At 51.7% G+C, this 23,748-nt stretch overlaps 2 protein-coding genes across 5 annotated transcripts in view; one reads left to right on the forward strand and one right to left on the reverse strand.

Moving 5' to 3' along the window:
- PTPRN2 (protein tyrosine phosphatase receptor type N2) overlaps nt 1-23,748 on the reverse strand; it is a 987,645-nt gene that overhangs the window by 943,488 nt on the left and 20,409 nt on the right. The gene's annotated exons all lie outside the window — the stretch shown is intronic.
- LOC134736933 (uncharacterized) overlaps nt 1-23,748 on the forward strand; it is a 147,344-nt gene that overhangs the window by 96,052 nt on the left and 27,544 nt on the right. The gene's annotated exons all lie outside the window — the stretch shown is intronic.

Raw genomic sequence — 23,748 nt, forward strand, 5'->3', positions numbered from 1 at the left:
GAGTTGGGGTTTCACCATGTTGGCCAGGCTGGTCTCGAACTTCTGACCTCAGGCAATCCGCCCACCTTGGCCTCCCAAAGTTCTGGGATTACAGGCGTGAGCCACAGTGCCTGGCTTTTTTAAATTGATTTCCTACTCTTACTGGGACATAAGAAAGCTATGCAAAATTCTTCAGTGCATCAGTTACGGGAAAGAAGGAACCAGAGCGCAGAAGGCACGTGCCCAGCGCCGTTTTTAAATGTAGCTGAAGAGGCTGCAGCAGCGTCCGTCCCTCTCCCAGCAGAGCAATGCTCAACCCAAGCAAGCGAGCTCCTTCTCTGTCAAAAACCCTGCAAGCAATTTTTTCCTCTCCTTCTAATATTAAATTATTTCTGAGTTTGTCAAATACTCACGAGGGAAGTTTTCTACGACATTGATGTGGGTCAACAGCAAATCCGTGTCCCTGGGTTCTGTTTGCAGAGGAGGATTCCTTTCCCACCTGTCAGGGCAATGCTGTGGAATTCCAAAGCCCACTGTCTATGGAAGAGCCAGCCCATTACTGGACATCAAAATGCCTGGACTTTTGAGCTCCAAAGGGCACCAGGAGATAGGGGAGCCGCAGAGACAACAAAGCTCCAGCTCTCAGCTCCCACGTCCTCACCGCACCCCAAAGACAAGGAATGTCATGTGCCGGGTTGGGGACAGTACAAGGAAAGGTTAGAAACTCTTATTTTCAAAATAGTCTAACCACAGTTTTCTTAATGAATGCCTTTATCAGATTTCATTTGAAGAAAAGATCTTCTGCTTTAAAAACACTGCTCTTGTTCAGTCCATTCACTTTTCAAACAACAAAACTGAGGCCCAAAGAAATGAGGATGTGGCTGCGGACAGCACCCCCAAGCACGGAGCTCACCTTGGTGGGCACAATACGCCAGACATACCTGCCTCCAACCCTCCCCACCCTGAGGCCCTGAAGGTGGGTGGGAAGAAGGAAGGCCCAGAGGGAAGCTGCCATCAGCTCAGCCACCCACAACGCGCCGCCCCACAGGCTGTTCCCAGCAGGGCTGTGCTCCTCTAGTCCTTGGATTGATTTTGCAGAGCCCTCTAGGAGGCCTGTCTGCCACACACGTAGCTCAGTTCAGTTTTGCACTTTGTTTTCCTTCTTGTGGTAACCAAAAACACTCTGGCATGTAATTCGAAAACAGCATTGAGGGTAATTGCATAATCAAAAAAAACTGTTACCAAGATGGCAGAACATTTGAAATTATAATATTTGCACTTTGGGTCATACAGATAAAAATGTGATCTTATGTTAAGTGCTGCATTTTCCAAAAGCATGTTAAATTTATGTGTGAGGCCTTGTTGAACATGTAGTAAGTGGATGTTCTTAAAATTGGCTAATTCCATGTCAATGTTTCATCAAACATTTCATCTACCCTCTAAAATTAGTTTGTCAAAATACACACACAGTCTAGTCAATCTCATTCCTTACAAAAATCCACTGAGACCGGATCTTGTCTGGGTCTCGGAGCCCAGGACAAGGAAAGGGGTCAGCCTCCCAGCTAAGCTGCCTCTGCACCAGGCTGCCCCTGCCCACGAGGCAACCTTCAAGCAGCAGCTCCGCACTGTGGGTTTACTAAGCCACTGGGGATTGCTCCCTCCAAAGGGTCCAAAAACCAGGGCAGCCCCAACTGGCCAGGAAAGCTCCTCCAGGCTCTGCCCCACTGCAAGGTGCCAGAATTGTGCAAGGAAGCGGAGGAAGCGGTGAGTGCCCCACGCTCAGGAGTGCACCCAGTGGAGGAGGATATGTACACCTGCCTGGGAGGGGCCAGAACCCAGTCCACACTCTGCCCACGTGATCTGCCTCTCCCCAAAACAGACTATCATTACCCGGTGTGACTGGGCCAATGAACCCAAAAACAGGAACAGTAACATTGACTCTAAAGCAAGTGTATCCAGCCCACAGGCCACGGCCCACGGTCCACAAGATGGCTCTGAATGTGGCCCAACACAAATTCATAAACTTTCTTAAAACATTATGAGATTTTTTGGCCGGGTGCAGTGGCTCATGCCTGTAATCCCAGCACTTTGGGAGGCCAAGGCGGGTGGATCACTTGAGGTCAGGAGTTCAAGACCAGCCTGGCCAACACGGTGAAACCCTGTCTCTAATAAAAATACAAAACAATTAGCCTGGTGTGGTGGCACACGCCTGTAATCCCAGCTACTTGGGATGCTGAGACAGGAGAATCACTTGAACCCGGGATGTGGAGGTTGCAGTGAGCCAAGATCGCACCATTGTACTTCAGCCTGGGCAACAAGAACCAAACTCCATCTCAAAAAAAAAAAAAAAAAATTATGAGACTTTGTTGCAATTTTTTAAAGGTCATAAGCTATCACTGTGTGAGTGTATTTTATGTGTGGCCCAAGACAATTCTTATTCCAATGTAACCCGGGGATGCCGAAAGATTGGGCGCCCCTGCTCTAGAGTGAACACAGAAGCACTGTCTGGGGCACCTGTTGTCCTGGGGTTCAAAGGCGCTGATGCCGAAAGATTGGGCGCCCCTGCTCTAGAGTGAACACAGAAGCACTGTCTGGGGTACCTGCTGTCCTGGGGTACAAAGCCGCTGCCACCTTCTTCCCTTGCAGTTTTCTGCTCACACTTACACCTGCCCACACTGGTGCTCACACTCATGTGATCACACCCACTCTTTCTTCTTGTGGAAAGCCCCACGTGGAGCAGAGGGGCATCTGGAGCTCTCTGCCCGGAAATGGGAAGGTGATCCGCATCCTCCCAGGCCCCCTCTAGAAGCTCCAGGTCCTTCCTGACTCCAGCCCCACCTGCGGTGAGGAAGGCACCTGCTCGGACACACCTGGGAGCTGGCTCTGCACTTCCAGCCTCAACATCCACTGGGTTTTTCTGGACTTAACTGGCTTTCACTGATTTTTTTCTTTTTTTGCTAAAAGGAACTAGAAGATATAAAACCTCAGAGCCTCTATCCACCCCGTCTTCATCTGACAAAAGCACAAATAACAGATTCTTTCAGTTTGCCTGTCTCTCTCACCACTGAGCTGTAAGAGGCTCCCTCCAGATGAGAAAGTCACACATGCAGGGACCAGTCCTGTGCTGCAGAAGGACTCAGTGGGAGGCCACGTGGGTTCCTCAGCAGCTGCAAATACCTGTTTCTTATTCCTTTTACCATTTTCTTGTATTCTCAAGTAAAACTGTCCCTACATTTCCTTTCCTTTTCTGCACCCTTCCAGGATGGATGAGGGTCACTTTTCCACCCTGAGCAGCCGTCTGCGGGCCTCAGGGTTTGCGCTATTCTGGAATATCGTTGGTGGGGCTGTTCCCACTCCATGTGGCTGATGAGGAGCTGAGGGCCACTAGCCTTGTCTTGGTGAAATCACAGAGCAGGTGACCAGCACATTCTCTGAGGCTCTGGAGTTGCTGTCACCCCCAGCAATCCTGTCCCTGTTTCCTTCAAAATTTCAAATCTTGCCAGGCCCAGTGGCTCACACCTGTAATCCCAGCATTTTGGGAGACTGAGGTGGGTGGATCACCTGAGGTCAGGAGTTCAAGACCAGTCTGGTCAACATGGCAAAACCCTGTCTCTACTCAAAATACAAAAATTAGCTGGGTGCAGTGGCACGCGCCTGTAGTCCCAGCTACTCAGGAGGCTGAAGCAGGAGGATCGCTTGAACCTGGGAGGCAGAGGTTGCAGTGAGCCGAAATTACGCCACTGCATTCCAGCCTGGGTGTCTCAAAAAAGAAAAAAAAAGAAAGAAAGAAAAAGAAAAAAAGAAAAATTCAAATCTTAATTACAGGACTTTCAAAATTCTAGGAGGTAATTTACCTCCAGCAAGGGCTGGAGACCAAAAAAACTGGGCCAACGGCCCACAAACACGTGAGCCAGGTGAACGGTCGTGCAGAAAAGCAGGACTAGGTGTGAGCATGAGGACAGGAAGAGGGAAGGGGCTGGACATGGGCCCGTCTCCTCCCTGAGAGGAACCATCAGGGAGCCTCGGTATCAGCATCACACTCCTGGTGACAGGGACAGAGACGGCTGCTTCCACTGGATATACAGAACGCATCCAGCAGCTTGAGCTTCACGCCTGCCTGGAGACGGGGTCCGCGAGGTGCCAGCTTTGCACTGTCAAAGGGAATCCCTCCCAGGGGAGGATGGACTGAGCTCTCAGAGTCCTTTGGGCACCACAGCCCGGAATGGTGCTGGAATCACAGCTGCTGGGTTAAGGGGCTCATGGCGGAGGCAAGCCCCAGTGTCCCAGGCGCCATGATGTCTAAGTGACTATAGGGCCGTGGAGAAGGGGCCTCCTGATAATCCCTACCAGCAGCCAGGAAGCACCCTGGGAAGCCCATCGCCTGTTGCCCTCCAGGCCACGCCCTGATGTGGGAGGCCACGGGGCAGACGCCACCTCTCCCAAGTAGCAGGTGGGTGACTACAGAGGTGCTCTGAGGGTCTTAGGCAGAGCTGGCCACGCTTGCCTTGGTGAAGACCCCAGCCACCAGCCTGGGAGGCCCGGTCACCCCACGGCCAGCGCCTGCCAAGTTCTTGTGAGTTGAGCACGTCTCACATACACACCAACATGCAGATGCGCACACAGGGCATGGGCGCTCCAGAGGGGCTCAGCTCATGGCTAACACTGGGGCTGCCTTCATCTCACGCACGCTGGGCAGCCTGGGCACCTGGGGCAGGGCTGGGGGACAGCCCAGCCATCTTCACTGCCCCAGGTGAGGCCTCAGCCAGCCCATCCAGAGCTCAGAGCTCATGGCAGAGCAGCGCAGAAAGAAGCTCAGACCCAGGCCCTCCTGCCAGACAAGGCCCCTAAACTCAATCACCCCACACCACCAATGTCGGGGTTCTGTGCAGGCAAGGTGGGCTTCTCTTTGTATTGATCTTGGGGGCTTTGCTTTTTTTAACTAAACATTTTTTTTAACTGTGGTAAGATGCACATAACATAAATAAAATTTACCATCTTATCACTTTTAATATACAATTATATGGCATTCATTACATTCACTACTATACAACCACCACTGCCATCTGTCTCTCAAACTCCTTTCATTTTGCAAAATTGAACTTTGTTCCCTGTAAATGCTGACTTCCCAGCCCCTGGCACCCCCAATCCTATGCTGACCCCCCAGCCCCCGGCAACCCCAATCCTACTTTCCGTCGCTGACTCTGACAACACTAGGGGCTGCTGTAAGTGGGATCTCACAGTGCTTGTCCTTATTCCACTCCATATAATGTTCTCAAGGCACATCCACGCTGTCACAGAGGTCAGGGCTCTTTGCATCTATTTTTAAATAAAACACCATCTCTGGCTTCAAGGGAAAGGGGCTTGTTGGAGGATGGATGAGGCAGGGACCCTGCCGGTGGAGACTGGAGCCCTGGGAGGCACTCCCGGGTCTTCCAGTGGGTCCAGCAGAGGCTGATTCACGCTGGAAACAAGGGACTTTCCGTGCAGGGTCCAGGAATGCCTCATCAGCCCCCCGCCATACCCCCTGTCCACCTGGCCTTTGAGGCTGAAACGCTGCACTCAAGAGCACTACTCTGTCCCAATATCAAGGCAACGCTTCTCAAGGACATGGGCTGGCCCGAGTATCAGTTTGCAGCAAAAACTGTGAAGATTAATCAAAAGCCACCTCCCCCAGGGAAGCTGTGACTCCCAGGTACGACCTTGCCAATGGGGGTCACCCACTCCCACCCACAGGGGTGGCCAAGAACCTGGATCCCGGGGCTGTGCCATCCCTGCCCCCGGGCCAGACATCCAGCAGGTTTCCCAGGAATCTGCACACAAGATGCAACACCCTCAGCTCAGACTCGAAGCAGCCAGCGGGAGCAGGTGACGTCCACTCTGTGTCGTCCATGCTCTCCTCATGGGGATGAAGAGCAGGACCAGCACTGGAGGAGATCAGGATCCTGTCACAATGTGAGGTCGTCCGGGCCTAGTGGATCAGACGCTGTGAAGAGGAGGAGTGTGCGCAAACCTCACTGCTCGGAATGGCCCTGCTCCTAGAGCAGCCAGCCCCAGTTGTCTTTGGTTACCAGGAAATGTTAGCAGATGCAGTCCATGCGCTGCCACCGAGGTCACTGGTGTTCCTTTTCTCTTTCAAGGCATTGGTCAAACTGAGTGCCTTCTAGAATCTTCCCCAGAGAGCACCACCCACAAGGGTGCACGTGGGCTCTGCCATGCTCCCGTTCCTACCTGCCACTCCACCGAGCTCCGCCCGCTCTTGGTGACCCCTCAACGATGACCGGGGGCTCTTCCTACACCAAAGCCTCTGGCTGCAAGCACATTTGTTCATGACTTTCTCTTTCTTAAAAATGAGTGTAAATTTTGCATTCTTCTTTGTAACATATGCCCGTGTGCCTTTTATGAAAAAGTTGTTTTCTTCCTTTTCATCAGATACATTGGATGCTCCAAGAACAACACAGGTCCTCCGTGTGACTTCACACTCCCCCAGCATGACTCTAAGCCCAGTGTGGGACCAGCGTGAATCCAGGTGGCCTCTAGAGGGCAGGCAGGAGCTGCCCTGACCACCAAAGCCAGCGCAGGAGGGGGCTCTACAGGATGATGTGTTGAGTGGGCAGAACTCCACAATGGAGAGGAACCACAGTCCGTGCCAACAGCCCTTCCCAGGAAAGACCTTCTGGGACCTGCCACCCATCTTCTCCTCGGCAAGACCACCCCAGCCCAGGCACGGCCGACCCCCGGCCCCCGCTTGAGTTGGCCTTGAGCTCCCTCCAAAGAGGAGACGCAGACAGCGGTGCCGCCCCCCCCGCCGGGGGGGCCCAGGGAGCAGGACTGGGAAGCTGGTTTTCCACCGCTTCTTGTGGTCCAAGGCGAGGACAGGCAGGAAAGAATGGGGCTGGAATGTTGGGAGAGAAGGGAGTGTGTGATCAGCATTGTCTGCATAAATGATTCAGGTTTTTAATGAAAAAATCTTACTTTTGAAACTGAAGTTGACATAAAAGCTCCCAAAGTGAGTCAGACGGTGGTGGCTTCTCCCCAACATCCACTCGGCAGGGGACGGGGTCTCCACGGGGAGCTGGTCACCCCACGTGGACGCCGTGCCCTGCCTCCTCTGGCAAGCTTTGTGTTCACCTGGCGGATTCTGGCAGACACAGGTCCCCCAGTTGTTGCAGGGAGACTCAGACCCAACCCCTGAAACCCAGGGATGGTGCCTCACTGAGTCCATTGGATCTGCGAAGGCCAAAGGGGCAGCCGTGAATAGGTAAAATTCCCGTAAGCTACGGAGGTTCTGCTGGCTTTGTCCTCTCCTTTGGAAAAGCAGAGTCCTGTGGAGGTTGGGCTTCGCCTGAGCGCTCGCTAACGTGGAGGAAGGGGCTGTGGGCCTGCAGCCAGGGCTCGCTCCAAACGCTGGAAGCTCCGCCTCCCAGAGGAGATCAGCCCAGGAGTGGGAGTGAAGAACTGCACTCCATCACAAAGCTCTGAAATACAGACGGCTTCAGAAAACCCCGTGAGAACACCAATTCACTCCTCCTGTGAGATGGGACTGCGTGTCCCTAGAGGGCTGGCAACTGGCTTCCAAGTTTTCCTCTTCCTCTTTCTTCCTCCCAAGAGCCCAATTAAGAACTTCCAGAGTTTAGAAATGACTTGGGTTGATTACGTGTGCATGATGTGACCTCACTAGACCCAGCATGAAAGGGAGACAGACCTGGGAGCCCTCCCGCTTGCCCTCCTCCTGGGGTCTGTGCCGGCGGCTCGCCGTCCTCCCCTAGAACTTGGGGCTGGGAGAGGTCAGCATCAGGAAGGACCTTGTGGGGCTTTCACACGAGAGCACGCATCCTCAGAGCCCCCCAGCCTCGTTCTGAAAATGAAAGACGGAGATAGCCTGTGCTCCGAGGGCCGCGCACCAGGCGTCGGGGTGGAGATCGACTCCTCCAGCTCCTTGGAGCCCCAGCGGGTGCCACGGCCTGCCGGCTGAGCCCACGTCCCGATAGGAAGCCTGGGGCGCTCACAGGAAGGGTCACGGATGCTGCCCAGCTCCACGCTGGGCCACCAGCCTGCCCCTCAGGGCATCTCCTGAGGCTGCCACTGGGAAAGAACAAACTTGGGGATCCAAGATGGAGGGCAGCAGGATGCTCCCACATCCCCCACTGGTCACTTTTGGAAGCCATGAACTCAGCCCCAGGGCACTAGGCCTGAGTGCTTTAACACTCAGTTCAGGTGCCTCCCCTAAGACTGGGCTGAGGTCTGGGCAGGGAGAAGGGCTTGCAGGCCCACAGACCCACTCATGGCTGGCATGGCCACCCACGGAGTCTAACTCTGCAATGACTGAGAACCAGGCCTGCCCAAGGCTCCACACACCCTGCCCAGGCCCTGAGCACCCGCCCGGATTCTCCCCGGGGCTCAGCCAAAGGCTCCCAGATGCCTCCCAGGTGGTTTGACTTGCATCTCCGGGAATTATTTCAGCCTCTTCGTTTATTCATTTTACTTCCCCTTTACTTGAGGTGGCTTTGTTTTCTTTTCAATGTCTAAGTTCTATTTCTCTCATAGGCGTCTTATGGGCTGGGACCCGACTTCCTACTGAGTGTAATTACCTCGTCTTTAAGTGCCCTTTTCAGTTTTTAAATCCTGCTGCTGAAACCCAACACTGGGGAGATGTGGTGAAGCTCTTTTAACTCCATCAGGCGGCCGTCGCGCTTTCCTTCACCTCTCCACGGACATCTGGCCCTCATCCCATCCATAAGTGACCCACACTGCACATTTCCAGAAATGGCATTTGTGACAGGACACAGCTGCAAGGAGGCCTGTCCACCAGCAGCGACCCTTGGAGCACGGAGCCCTTGGAGAAGGAGGGAGGCATCCTCACCAGCTGCTGTGGCAGAACACCAGGGCAGGGTGGCTGCAACAACAGACACTCGCTTTGCACAGCTCCGAGGCTGGTGGTCCAAGATCAGGGCGCTGGCACAGCTGGGCTCTGGTGAGGGCCCTATTCCCACTGCGGATGGCCACTGCCTTGCTGTGTCCTCCCATGGTGGAAAGGAGGAGGGCAGCCAGCTCCCTCATGATGCTGTCTCATGGTCTCACCTCAGAGCCACTCTCGTGACCTCACCCAACCCTAATCACCTCTGGAAGGCCCTGCCTCCTAACCCATCCCATCAGGGTGGGGTTCTAATGCATGCATTTGGGGGGCCCTGCCTAACCCATTGCATCGGGAGTGGGGCTCTAACACACGCATTTGGGGGCCCCAGCTCCTAACCCATCACATCAAGGGTGGGGTTCTCATGCATGCATTTGGGGGGCCCTGCCTCCTAACCCATTATATCGGGGGTAGAGCTCTAACACATGCATTTGGGGGGCCCCAGCTCCTAACCCATTGCATCAGGGTGTGGCTCTAACACATGCATTTGGGGGGCCCTGTCTCCTAACCCATTGCATCAGGGTAGGGCTCTAACACATGCATTTGGGAACCCCAGCTCCTAACCCATCACATCAGGGGTGGGGTTCTAATGCATGCATTTGGGGGGCCCTGTCTCCTAACCCATTGCATCAAGGTGGGGCTCTAATGCATGCATTTGAGCCCCCCCTGCCTCCTAACCACACCCCACTGGGGGTGGGTCTCCAGTACATGCATTTGGGAGGCCCCAGCTCCTAACTCAGCTGAGAGGATCAGTGAGAAAGGTGACCACACACTATGGCAATACATACTGTTTTTTAAAAAATAATTTTTCTCTAGAGACAAGGTCTTACTCTGTAGCCTAGGCTGGAGTGCAGGCTGGAGTGTAGGCTGGAGTGCACTGATGCAATCTCAGCTCACTACAATCTCTTCCTCTCGGGTTCAAGTGATTTTCCTGCCTCGGCCTCCTGAGCTAGGATTACAGGTACCCACCACCATGCCCTGCTAATTTTTCTATTATTGGTAGAGATGGGGTTTCACCACGTAGGCCAGGCTGGTCTCAAACTCCTGACCTCAAGCAATCCGCCCACCTCAGCCTCCCAAAGTTCTGGGATTACAGGTGTGAGACACCGTGCATGGCCCAATACTTTCATAATCAAAAAAGTGTCTATATACGCCGACAACAACCAGTAAAGACCACATGTTTTGTGCACTTGACATGTGCATCCAAGGGCTCCTGACACCCCAGAGAAACCCTACAGAGTGGACACCATCCTCCGTGTCTACACACTCAGGCTTAGGAGTCTACACCAGCCTCCCTGTCTACACACACAGGTTTGGGAATCTACATCATCTTTCCCATGTACACACACAGGCTTGAGAGTCTACACCACCCTTCCTGTCTACATCTGCAGGTTTGGGAGCCTAGGCTACCTTCCCTGTATATATCCACAGACTTGGGAGTCTACACTACCTTCCTGTGTACACACACATGCTTGGGAGTCTACACCACCTTCCCCATGTACACACACAGGCTTGGGAGTCTATACCATCCTTCCTGTCTACACACATACAGTCTTGGGAGTCTACACTATCTTCCCCTATACATGAACAGGCTTTGGAGTCTACACCACATTCCCGATGTATACACACAGGCTTGGGAGTCTACACCACACTCCCTGTCTACACCTGTAGGCTTGGGAGTCTACACTACTTTCCCCGTGTATATGCACAGGTGTAGGAGTCTACACCAGCCTCCCCTTATACATACACAGGCTTGGGAGTCTAGACCACCCTCCCTGTCTACACACACACACAGGCTTGAGAGTCTACACCACCTTTCCTGTCTACACCCACAGACTTGGGTGTCTACACCACCTTAACTGTGTACAGGCACAGGCTTGGGAGTCTGCATCGCCTTCCCTGTCTACACATGCACAGGCTTGGGAGTTTATACCACCCTCCTTGTGTACACACACAGGCTTGGGAGTCTACATCATCTTCCCTGTCTAAATATGCACAGGCTTAGGAGTCTATATCACCCTTCCTGTCTACAGGCAGACAGGCCTGGGAGTCTAGGGAGTCTACACCACCTTCCCTGTCTAAATATGCAGACTTGGGAGTCTACACCACCCTTCCTGCATTTGGGGGGTCCCAGCTCTTAATGCATTACATCAGGGGGGGCTCTAACACATGCATTTGGAGGGCTCCAGCTCCTAACCCAGTGTACACAACTTCCCTATGTACACACATAGGCTTGGGAGTCTACACCACCCTCCCTGTCTAAACACACACAGGCTTGGGAGTCTATACCACATTTCCTCATAGACTTGGGGGTCCACACCAATTTCGCTGTGTAAAGGCACAGGTTTGGGAGTCTACACTGCCTTCCCTGCTTACACACACACAGGCTTGGGAGCCTACAGCACCTTCCTTATATACCCCATCTCTTCTAAAAATACAAAAAATTAACCGGATGTGGTGGCACGTGCCTGTGGTCCCAGCTACTCATGAGGCTGAGGCATGAGAATTGCTTGAACCCGGGAGGCGGAGTTGTAGTGAGCTGAGATTGCGCCACTGCACTCCAGCCTGGGCGAAAGAGCGAGACTCCATCTCAAACAACAACAACAGGAAAAACAGAGACCGAAACCAGAGAGGGTCCTTGTGCCACTTTGTTTTCTGTCCTTGGTCCTGAAACCAGGAGACAATTGGTTGGCTGTTTAGGGCACTGATGATTCTTTACCAGTATGGTAAAGAGGGTAACTGCTCTGGGAGGTGAAAAGTGCGTAAGAATTTTGATCAGTATCTGTCTATCTGTCATCTATCATCTGTCTCATATTGCTTTATCTGTGTTCTCTCTCTCTCTCGCCCATTATTTATTTTCTGAGGGTAGAGCCTTGAATACTGGGTTTTAAAGTTCTTGATTGCTCTCAGCTGGTTCTGGGCACAGAGGATTTAAGGAATATTTGAGATCTGAACAAAACTGAAAAAAGACCAACTCTGCTAGTCGCGGCTCTGGCCCCCCTTTTGGTGGAGGGAGAGTGGGATGTGGGGTTCTTCAGCCCATGCCTGTTGCTGGCCAGCCCCTTCCAAGACGCAGTGGCCTGGGACTACAGGATGTGGCTCCCCCTGACCCAGCGCAGAAGCCCAGCCCCTCCATGGGCTGTGTCTGGAATGCTGCACACAGCCACCTCTGCCCCAAACAGCAGACCCCTCTATGTGATGGGGTTTTCCCTCCTGCCAGGAGCACAGACGGCTGCCTCACCTCCCCGGCATCCTCCCGGGGAGGCTGAGCCCATCCTCACCCACAGCCTGGGGACACGTTTAATTTATCCGGCCCCTCCTCGACTACCAACTCCCCTCACCGGAGATGCCTGCCTGGGCCCTGAATTCTGAGACTGCCCACAGCAGGCCTGATACAGAGTCACACAACAGATGCACATTACGAAGAGCGTCACAGTGGAAGAAGGAGAGGAAAGCCTGTGAGAACAAACGGATCTCCGGTGTTCAGCAGACTGATCTGCTGCAAATCACCCCCGACGCAACCAACTCCGCCAGAGGAAATCACAAGTTTTCCATCTTCAGCAGCTCTTACGACTGCAAGATCCCACAGCTGCCTTTTGGGGGAGGTTGGGGCTTGTGCCTTAGGGGGCCAGGCAGGTCCTTCCAGGAGAAGACGGCACCAAGCCCAGCGTCGAACGAAGCAGGTCCTTCTCCCTTCACAAGCAGCATCCACGGCTCAGTGGTGCCCCTCGCCCCCACCGCTCTGCCCTGCCTTCCTCGCTGAAACCTCCCAACACTGATGTCACCGGGGTGGGGCAGGAGCAGGAAGAGGCCCATGCTGCCATGTCCCATCCCAACACCAAATCAGGGGCAGTCCTGCTGCCCTTTCATTCTCTCCCATTGTGCCCTTGGCAGAAGAATATATTTCCACTCAACTGGCATCTTCCAACTGTCCCCCAGACCCAGCCTCCCTCAGCTCCCATGGCAGGGTTAGGGGCACAAGCACCGCCCATCAACCCTTCACAGAAGCTGGCAACAGAGTCAGGAACCTGAATGGCAAAGGGAGCTCTTCCACCAACAGGTGGCCGGTGTTGCTTCCCAGAGGGTTCCACCCACTACCTAGCAGGCCATCTACATGGGGCAGACCATGGGAACAGGCTCCAGCAAGCTCAGGATGATGAAGACACATCCTATCTTCGAGGACCCAGCTCGCAGAGAACAAAATCTGTGAACAATAATCACAACATGGCACATGCAACACACACCCCAAAATAAATCTGCACTAGCTGCAGAGTTGGCACCAAATGGCTTTATCCTACAAAATCAAAACAGTCTTGGAATGTCCTTCTTTACTAGATCAACAGATGGTTGTCATAGATAGATAGATACCTAATAGGATAGACTAGATGATAATATAGATGATTGATGAATAGCTGATAGACATTGTTAGATGTGGTAGACTATATATGTTCTATTGATAGATAATGATAGAGGATAGATACAGATGGGTGATTGATAGGTGGATATAGATGATTGATAGGTAGATGATTGACAGGTAAAGATAGATTAGATAGATAGATAGAGATGACTGATATATAAAGGTAGATTAGATGGGCTGGGCATGGTGGCGCACACCTGTAGTCCCAGCATTTTGGGAGGCCGAGGCGGGCAGATCACCTGAGGTCAAGAGTTCAAGACCAGTCTGGGCAACATAGTGAAACCACGTCTCTACTAAAAATACAAAACTTAGCCAGGCATGGTGGCGCATGCCTGTAATCCCAGTTACTCGGGAGGCTGAGGCAGGAGAATCACTTGAACTGGGAGGCGGAAGTTGCAGTGAGCCGAGACCACACCACTGCACTCCAGCCTGGGCGACAGAGCAAGACTCTATTTCAAAAAAAAAAAAAAGATAGATTAGAAAGATAAATTATAAAAATAGATGTTTGATAGGTGAATGGAGATGATTCATAGGTAGATAGGTAGAAGATAGACAGAACGAAACCTGGTCTCCTCCCCTCAGAGCACACTGCAGCTCCCGCGCAGGTCAGGCGGCTCCCGCGCAGGTCAGACGGCTCCCTCGCAGGTCAGACGGCTCCTGCGCAGGTCGCTCTCATGCAGGTCAGGCAGCTCCTGTGCAGGTCAGGCGGCTCCCACGCAGGTCGCTCCCACGCAGGTCAGACGGCTCCCGCGCAGGTCGCTCCCAGGCAGGTCAGGTGGCTCCCGTGCAGGTCAGGCGGCTCCCGCGCAGGTCGCTCCCATGCAGGTCACTCCCATGCAGGTCAGGCAGCTTCTGTGCAGGTCAGGCGGCTCCCGCGCAGGTCAGGGCGGCTCCCGCGCAGGTCAGACGGCTCCCGCGCAGGTCAGACGGCTCCCGCACAGGTCAGGCGGCTCCTGCACAGATCAGGCGGCTCCCGCGCAAGTCAGGCAGCTCCTGCACAGTTTAGGCGGCTCCTGCACAGTTTAGGCGGCTCCTGCACAGTTTAGGCGGCTCCTGCACAGTTTAGGCGGCTCCTGCACAGTTTAGGCGGCTCCTGCGCAGGTCAGGCAGCTCCCGTGCAGGTTAGACGTCTTTTCTGCCATCATGGGCTCTGATTCCCCAATCTGGTGCCATGGTCCACACAGTCGCTTCTTGGCCCTGCAGGTACAAGCCGGCCGGTCCACAAAGGTCATAGCTGCCGCTCCGCTCAACCCATTGCTGGCTGTGCTCCGGTGTGTTTCCTCACCTCTGTCTCTCTCTGAAGAGCTAAGAACAGGCCCCTCCTGGCCTATGCTTTCTCATCATGTAGCTGTACTCACACCTTTAGAACCCACTGAGATTTCTAAAGCTCCTCCTCTAGTGAGCAACCTGGGATGTTTGTGCTCAAAGAAAACAGCATTTCCAGAGCCCCATGGCACCTAGAAGTGGGCTGGCCAATGCAGTCAGGAAGGAAGGGTGACTTGGGACCCTCACACTGACTGTACATGGAAACCCCCGTGGTCCACTCTCCTGGTGAGGCACCTCACCCTCTTCCCAGCATTCCCAGCAGTGGCTATTGGTAAAGCTCTCCCAGTGAGGCACCTCGCCATCTTCCCAGCAACAGCTATTGGTTAACTTCATAGACCCCCTTTTAAATAATTCTTTGTATTTTTGTTTTCAGAGACAGGGTCTCACTTTGTTGCCCAGGCTGGAGTGCAGTGGTATCATCATGACTCACTGCAGCCTTGACCTCCTGGGCTTGGGGGATCCTCCTGCCTCAGCCTCCCAAGGAGCTGAGACCACAGGCATGAGCCACCACACCCCACTAAATTTTTCATTGTTTTGGAGAGACAGGGTCTTGCTGTGTTGCCCAGCCTGGCCTTGAACTCCTGGCCTCAAGCAATTCTCCCACCTCAGCCTCCCAAAATGCTGGGATTACAGGCCTGAGCCACTGCACCCAGGTCTTTTTAAATAATTCTTACATAACAGGTAGCTTCAGTCCAGACACAAATACTAAATTAGTAGACTCCAAATGTATTGTTGGATTGTCTCTAGCCTATGGCCATGTTCTCTTCTTTAGATCCTGAGGCTGCAGGGCACAGCTTTCCATTTGTAAACTGTCCCTGAAGTGCTGCCCCAGGGGGTGCTGAGCAGTGAACACTGCCCAGCTACCAGTTGGTCCCAGGGACATGAGGGCCTGGCACCTGCAAAGCCCAGTGGACACAGGGTACCTCCAGCCAATATTTCCAGGCACTGAGAGGTAGGTGTGTCCGAACAAATGGAGCCTGTGAAAAAACAGGTGCAGCAATGAGGGACCCAAAGGTGAGCAGGGAAGGAGTCTCCATAATTTGGCACAGAGAGGAGCAGGATTCTCCTCAGTATTCATGCCAGGCCAGGCAGGTCCTCGCACCTTCTGGCTACATCAGTGCTAGACTAAAAAAAAAAAAAAAAAAAAAAAAAAAAAGCAGTAATCTGGAGTTCTCCCTGTGGGGTGCCACTCAGCTTCTCTGGACAGGAGGCTCTCAGACTGCACACCAAGAGATGAGGCCCAGAAGACAGAGACTTCTCACCTCTTAACACCTCCCCAGGTCTGACCAGGGGTTAATTATGACTGTATGTCATGTTTCCAATGAGGAGGAGCCGGATCACCGAGGTCTGCAGGCAGCAGGGAGGGGCCACGTTGGGGGTCCAGAGGCCCAGGAGGACTCTCAAACCCAGACCCAATGAGGCCCTGCCTAGCCCCAGATCCCGACAGAGCACAGGCCACAAAGTGATGGTTCTCCTGGAGCCGCCAGCAGGAATTCTTCCAGTGCTTGGAGATTTTTCTCTCATGTTTTCTTTGTTCTTCATCGCCCCATTTAAAAAGGAATAGTAGGAAAAATATTTTGTATAAAAATGAATTTCTATTGCTCTCATTACACAATGTTTTCTTAAAGAGAAGCAAAAAAGAAGAAAATAAAATGCATTTACCACATCCTACTCATACTTCTCAACACTGTAATATTTTAACGATCCATATGAGGTCATATCATATGTACTTTTTTGATACCTGACTTTTTCCTTCTCAGAACGACAGAATTCCATCTTTCCAGGCCAACACCCGGCCTGGCAGGACTCCACCATGAGGCACATCCACTTGTTCACCTGCCTCCCTCTTACCGAATAGTCGTTCCCAGTGCATATAACGACTGTCCCATCACAGGGTGCAGAGGAGTAGGCTGTTCACTCAGCCTGAGCAGTTCCTCTTTCTGAGATGTGACCACAGCAAGTGACTGTGGGGACACCTCACCCAGCCAGCTTTTCAGGGCCCCCTCTGAGGCTGCAATCACCTCTGCATCACCTTTTGGCCCCTTCCCTGCCACTCCCTCTCACAGAAGTGATGTCAGTAAAGAATGGACACAGGCTGCCTCCCTCATGACTGGGGTCCTAGGCCCCAGGGACCCTGGAAGGCCTGGAGCAAAGAAGGTCATCTGAGAGGTCAGGCAATGTCGAAGAACAAAATCCTCCCAGCTGTTGTCTCCCCACTTACATATTTTTTTTATTGTGGTAAAAAATATAGAATAAAATGTACCATCTTAATCATTTCTAAATCTTCAGTTCAGTAGTGTTAACTATGCACATTGTTCTCCAACAGATCCCCAGAACTTTCTCACCTTCCCAAACTGAAACTCTGCCCCAATTAAACACTGACTCCCCTTTCCCCTGCCCCGTTCTACTTTCTGTTCTTGTGAATCTGATGATTCTAACTACCTCATATCAAACAGCATTTGTCCTTTTAGGACCGGCTTCTTTCACTCGACATAATGTATTCAAAGGCAACGTGTGTGGCACGTTGAAGGTTGGGTAATAAGTCCACCGTGTGGACGGATGGACCACATCTTGCTTACCACTCATCTGTCAATGGACACTTGGGTGGCTTCTAACTTTCGGTTATTGTGAATAGTGCTGCCATGAGCATGGATGTGCAAATATCTGTCCAGGTCCCTACTTCTGGTTGTTTTAGGTATATATGTACCCAGAAGTGGGCGTGTTTTAATGCTTACCTCATATGGTTTCTGATCATGTGCACAAACACTTAGAGTAATAGGCAAATGTTTTGCCCTCGCTAGGGGACAAATGGGGGGTTTGCTTATTTTACATGAATTGCTGGATTGCTAGGTGAAAGTGGAACTGATATTCTTTGAGACCCTACTAAGCGTCAAGCATGCAGAGAACACAACGTGTAAGAACGGTGACCACTTGCACTCCACGCACAGGACTGTGTTGGGACCATGTGGTGTTTCCTCACTGTGTCCCCAGGCAGCCTCACAAGGCAGGTGTGGCCATAGCCTCGCCTTCAGCAGAAACCCACCATGAGCAGGGGCACATGGGCTACACTTTTCATGAAGCCCTTTGAGAACAGACATCAACAATGTGAATGGTACTCCTTGAGTTAGAGCCAAAGATATTTGGCTTGCCAAAAACACATGACTAGAACACTGCATCTTGAACAGCTTTAAAAGAAGGCAGCTGTCCTAATCTGCATCCTCCCAGCAGGGTGCAGGTTAAAAAACCTAAAGCAATGCAGCCTTGCATCGAAGAGAAATCTTGTCCATATGTTGTTCCTTCACGTGTGACTGGGCATTGGTTGATTAGTCTGATTTTTGTAGTCCATGCATGTCAATAAGGCTCATTCACATGTCAGAATGTGCACAGGGTCATTCTGTTAGCATGGCAAGAAGGGCAGGGCCTGGGAATCAGGAGCCCTGTTTCTAATTTTAGTGAAGTCTTCCACCCTTGATCTTGATGAATACTTGATCAAGTCAATAAATATCAAAGATTCAGAAAGATTACATAGATCAGGGCGTCAGATTACTTAATTCTCATAGTTCCTTGAAGTCAGAATTTCCAATAATTCTAGAGGTAATAACCCCAATAATTCTCATTACTACTTCAAGGTATTTTTGAAAATTACAATTCTGTAACACCCGTTGCCTTAGAAGTAAAGTCTCCCCAGGTCTAAGAGATAAACTCCTGCCTGAGAAAATCCCCCTGACAGCTCTTCGGGGGTGCGGGGCTCCTTCTGTAAAGAGGAAAATGCCGCTTCTGCAGGACATGGGTGACCTTGAGCAACTGCATGTTTTCTCTCCAAATACAAGGAATTTTTTAAAGAAAAGACCAAATGGTGTTACACACCAGAAGGTCTGGGTGATATTTCAATTTTTTTATTTTAAAGCAAGTAGAAACTTTTTCTGATAATTCGTCGGCTTCCCCACTGACTCAGACCTTGATGCTCTAATTGTGGCCCCAAGACTGGCAGCTTTGGCCTCCCCAGGGCTGGTCAGAAATGCAGAATATTGGGTCTAACATACCTCAGACAATGCATTTTGACATCTAACAATACTGAATGACTCAAAAGCACAGCACAGGTCTGTGCACAGTCCCTGTGCAAGACAAGACACTTCCAACAGGGGAGATGGCCCAGGCCAACACCAGGACCAAACACTCACTAGGGGGGACTGTGCCACCCCCCACAGTCGCAGCAGCTCTCCCTACCTCCCATCCCCACTGCCTGTGGCCAACTGGAACACCATATTTTGGGTGAAGCATTGCAGCCCAGCAAGCATGGTCCCCAAGAGGAGGAACACTGAGAGGAAGCTCACTGAGGGGTGAGACACTGAGTCGCAGACCTGCCTCTCTGTGGTGTGAACAGATTCACAAAGGGGCCAACGAACACATGTCTTTTGAGATCTCATGACCTCCAAGAAAAGTCTCCGTGTTAGGAAACGTCTTAGCTGGAACTGTAACAGAATGCCATAGGTCAGGTGGCCTGGAAACAACAGACCTTGATTTCTCACAGCTCTGAAAGCTGTGAAGTCGGACAGCAGAGCACCGGGAGACTCGGCATCCCAAGGTCCTGCTTCCTAGGTCATAGATGATGCCTTCTTGTCGTGGCCTCACTCCATGAAGGGGGAGAGGAAGCTCTCTGGAGCTGCCTTATTAGTGACCTGATGAGCTCGAATCCCATCAGGAGCATCCACCCTCGAGACTTCGTCACCTCCCAAAGCCCCCACCTCCTGACACTAGCATGTCAGGAGCCAGGTTTCAACATATGCACTTGCGGGGACAAACACCCAGACCAGAACAGTAAGAGGGCAAATAGCCTTACGCCTCCATCTGCCCTTTACATGAAAAATATCATCGTGGAATCAACTGCGGCAACAGCAGCAGAGGAAATGCAAATCAATGCAGCGAAACCCAGGGCCTGTCAGCATTAAGACACCCACTCCATCTCCCACAAATAAACCCAGTGTTATGTTCAAGTTTCCTATTATTAATAGTCCATTTAGCACTGGAAAGCAGCAAGGCTGATTGTGCACGAAGCCCTATGTGCTTGCTTGGGAGCCTGAAGGAGAGTGTGTTGAGTGATAATGGCGCGAAGGTGAAGCTCTTGGAAGACCACTGGCCTGAATCATATGTGAAGCCTTGCCACGTCAGGATCAATGATGCTCCCAGGGGCACATGCCTCAACAGAATGGGATACAGCTCAACAATCCCATGTATGGACAATGTGAATTAACTAAACACCAAAGCCTTCATGATGCTGAGTGCGGGCCCTTTAAAGACCAGAATGTGTCCCCATCTGTTCCAGCATTAGTGCATGGCAGAGGCCGAGAGCAGAGTGTTTTCCACTGCAAATGTTTCTGGCCCAGGAAAACCTACGTTGAGGGGGCAGGGTGTGGTCCTCCTGGTTTCAGAGAAATCAACCATGGCCACAGCCTCGTCCACATAGAGCCCCTCGAAGCCTTGCATAGACAAAGAAGGCATCTGCTGGTGCAGTGCCACCGAAGAAGAGAGGTCCCACCTGAAACCTCACAGGGAAATTTGTACCTTCTCCCAAGGCAGAACCGCAAGTTTGCAGCTCAAGACCTCGTCCAGGGTCCTAAAATGCCTTCTTGGAAAATATGAAATTGCTGACCAATCCCCAGCATCAACTTCACCAACAGCCTTGTGCCTCTCGTTCAAAGCAAGAAGTACCCAAGTGGAACGCAGATACGGCACGTCAGTGAGAACAAAAGCATCACAAAATGCAAGTCTTATTCCTGCAGCAGTTTGCAAGTTGGCCGTGATGTCTCATAATATGAAGTTTGGGTGAGGCGGTGCCAAAACCCAGCTGGTTCAAGCTAAAAAAAATGACCAAGCTATAAGGCCATGGAAATGCAACTTGATTACAACAAACACTTAGCGGAGCTAATCACGCAGCATTCAGATGCTCCCAGCCCACTCCAATGGGGGTGTTGGATGAAGAACCCTGCAACCCTCGCCGGGGACATCCGAGCATCCTTGTTAGCTCAGGGCACACCCTCTGTAGAGCCTCACAGGCATGTGGCATGGTAGCACATGAGCACAGATGTGTGAGGGGAGAAGAGAGGGGCCTTCCTTCTAGGGGCACAGTCTCCCTCCCTTCCCCTTATCCCTCAAATTGTGGAGAAACGAGTGAGGTCTTTGATTAGATGCCTATTTTTTAGTGAATGGTCTTTTCTGTTTACAGGATCTATGTATAGCATATATTTCTAAGATTGGGGTCATTCCTTACACCTGGATTTGTTCTCCAGTAAGTAGTTAGAACTTGGGCTCTGATGCCACAGTGCCTGGGATGTCTACGAAACACACATGGTGACAGTTCCTGCATCGGGGGCTGCTGGGATGATTAAACAAAATGATACAAAGATGATACAAAGAAAGGGCCAGGGCAGCACTTGCGGGGTCACAGCCAGCTCTGGATCGGAGTTAACTGTTGCCGTACATCTTGTTAATCACTAATCACAGGTCTAGAGACTGTCCCATGTCTCTACACAAAGACCTACCTCATTCTTTCCAACAGCTGCAGGATATTCTGTGGTGTGAATATGATATATTTAACTAGCCTCTTGCTTATGAAAAATCAAGTTGTTTCAAACAAGTATTATTGTATGACAAAAAAAGGCAGCAATGAACATGCTTATGCAAACATCTTTGCACATGTGTGCAAGTATGTTTGTAAGGAAAATTCCTAGAAGTGGGATTTGGGGGTAATAGAATTGTACATTTTGTGATGGACACAGCCAATCGACCTGTGAGCAGCTGAGCTGACTCCCACCTCCACCACCAGGACGTGAGGCTGCCAGGCACCACCCCCGTCACCAACACCAGCAAGGCCAGCCGTGCGGCTGCCATCCCAGTGCTCCTGAAGCACGGAACCAACACGAAGCAGCACGGGGCTAGGCAGCTGCCAAGGAGCCAGGAGGCGGGTGCATGCCAGGCCCTGGCCCCAGCCCCCAAGCCCCCTGCCCACCCTTCATGCCCCAGGAATACCTGGCTTGACTCCTCACCTTCCACTGCACCCTCCAGCTCCATCTAGACCCTTTCCCTCAGCATGGCAGCTTCACCCGCATATGTTTATTTAAAGCACAGGCAAGGAATGCCAGTGGTAAGGCCAGAGGGTGGGCAGCTCAGCGCGGCAGACCACAAATCCCTTCTCAGCCCAGGAAATGACTCTGTGGCCCACATCAGCCAGGAAAATGAAGGGTCACAGACGCCCTGCTGGGAGCTACAGAGAAATGTGTGCAAATCTAAGGAGAAATGTGCAAGGCTCGTGCCTTCCCTCTGGTGTGTGCCTGCTCTTTAATGAGAGTTACATTCTCCTGAGGGAGACCCTGCACAGGCCCTGTCCCATGTAACGGCTTTACACAAACTCTAAAAAGTCATCCCAGCCACGCATGGGCCCAGGGATGCTGACACCATTCAGAAAATTGTATTGTGGAGGGAGGCCAGGACGAAACAAACAAGGCATGGAGGCTTCTGCTCTATAAAACTATGAGGTTCCCAGGAACACGACACAGTCCACGCTGCATCAGATCTGAGTATCAGGATCCAGCTATATTTGACTTTTAGAGCTGCAATCTATACAGACATATTTGTGGCTACATAAACATAGATTATCAGATGGAACTAAATATGCAGCTTTTAAATACAACCACACCAAAGGGAACTTTGCAAATTCCCAGAAACTTTGCAAATTACCTCTCATCCTGAGAGGTGAGACAGAGCCAGCTCTGGGCTGTGGCTGGTCATCTCAACCCCAGGTGCCACAGGCCATCTGGACACCACCTCTGCTGAGCACAAAGGTGGACGTGTCCCCAAAATAGCAGCTTTGCTCAGAATTCCAAACAGGGCCTCAGCTCAATGGTGAGAACTCTTAACTCGGACGGCAAACTTCCCGTCTGGGATCTGCAGCCTTCAATAACTGTCAAAGCACCAGAAAATCCCCAGGAAGAAAGTAAGCAAAGGCACGGTAGACGCCAAGGGGCCAGGAGTCACCCTCTGTTACTTCATGACTCCAACTTACTTTCTACACACAAGACGCAGAAACCATCTCATGCAAGCCCCCTGGGAACCCTGGAGGCAGGCACTGTTCCCGTAGTTACACGCACGTCTAGAGACTGTCCCACATCTCCAAACACAGATCTGCCTATTGTCTCTGCCGGATGCAGGATATTCTGATGAGGAAACTGAGGCATGGAGCGTCTCAGGAACTTTCCGCAGGTCACCTGACACTAAGCCCACAACACTGTCCTCTAAATATTCAGGACACCTATATTTTCCTTTGTATCAGCCATTTCTCTCCCTTTAAAAATCTCTCCCTGAGATTATGGATAATTTTGATAACTTTGAGGATCAATAAAATTACTCGTTTTATCTACTGACATCAGATGTGGCCAAGCTTGGCCAGGCGCAGTGGCTAACACCTATAATCCCAGCACTTTGGGAGGCCAAGATGGGTGGATCACCTGAGGTTAGGAGTTCAAGACCAGCCTCACCAACATGGTGAAGCCCTGTCTTTACTGAAAAATACAAAAAATTAGCTGGGCGTGGTGACGGGCACCTGTTATCCCAGGCACTCGGGAGACTGAGGCAGGAGTATTGCTTGAACCCAGGAGGAGGAAACTGCAGTGAGCCGAGATCGCGCCATTGCACTCCAGCCTGGGCGACAAGAGCAAAACTGTCTCAAAAAAGAAGTGGCCAAGCTTTAGCTCCTGAGCAATTCCAGAAGAGACTCAGCCGTCGAGCTGACTGTAGCCTCCCGAGGACAAGCCTTGGCAAACGGGCCCCATGGTGGGCACTCGGCAGCCCCGGGCCAGGCATCCTGCCACAAGCATAGCACAAAAGGTACTCTGCATGTGACTGGGCATTTAAAGGGCTAGGGAGCCCTGGACACTTGAAACTGGAGTCCTTTCTGAATTTCCGAATTCCCTCCTCTAAAGGTCTCCAAAGTGAGTCTGAACCTCCATCCTGGATCTTGTCAGAGATGCTGTTTTTGCTGTTAGCCACCCTTCGCAGGGTTTGGTAATAAAAGATTGTTAAAGTGGGGTTTTTGTTTTGTTTTGTTTTGTTTGTTTGAGAC

The sequence above is a fragment of the Symphalangus syndactylus genome, chromosome 6 (assembly GCF_028878055.3).
Source record: "Symphalangus syndactylus isolate Jambi chromosome 6, NHGRI_mSymSyn1-v2.1_pri, whole genome shotgun sequence".
In the NCBI taxonomy this organism is placed as follows: Eukaryota; Metazoa; Chordata; class Mammalia; order Primates; family Hylobatidae; genus Symphalangus; species Symphalangus syndactylus.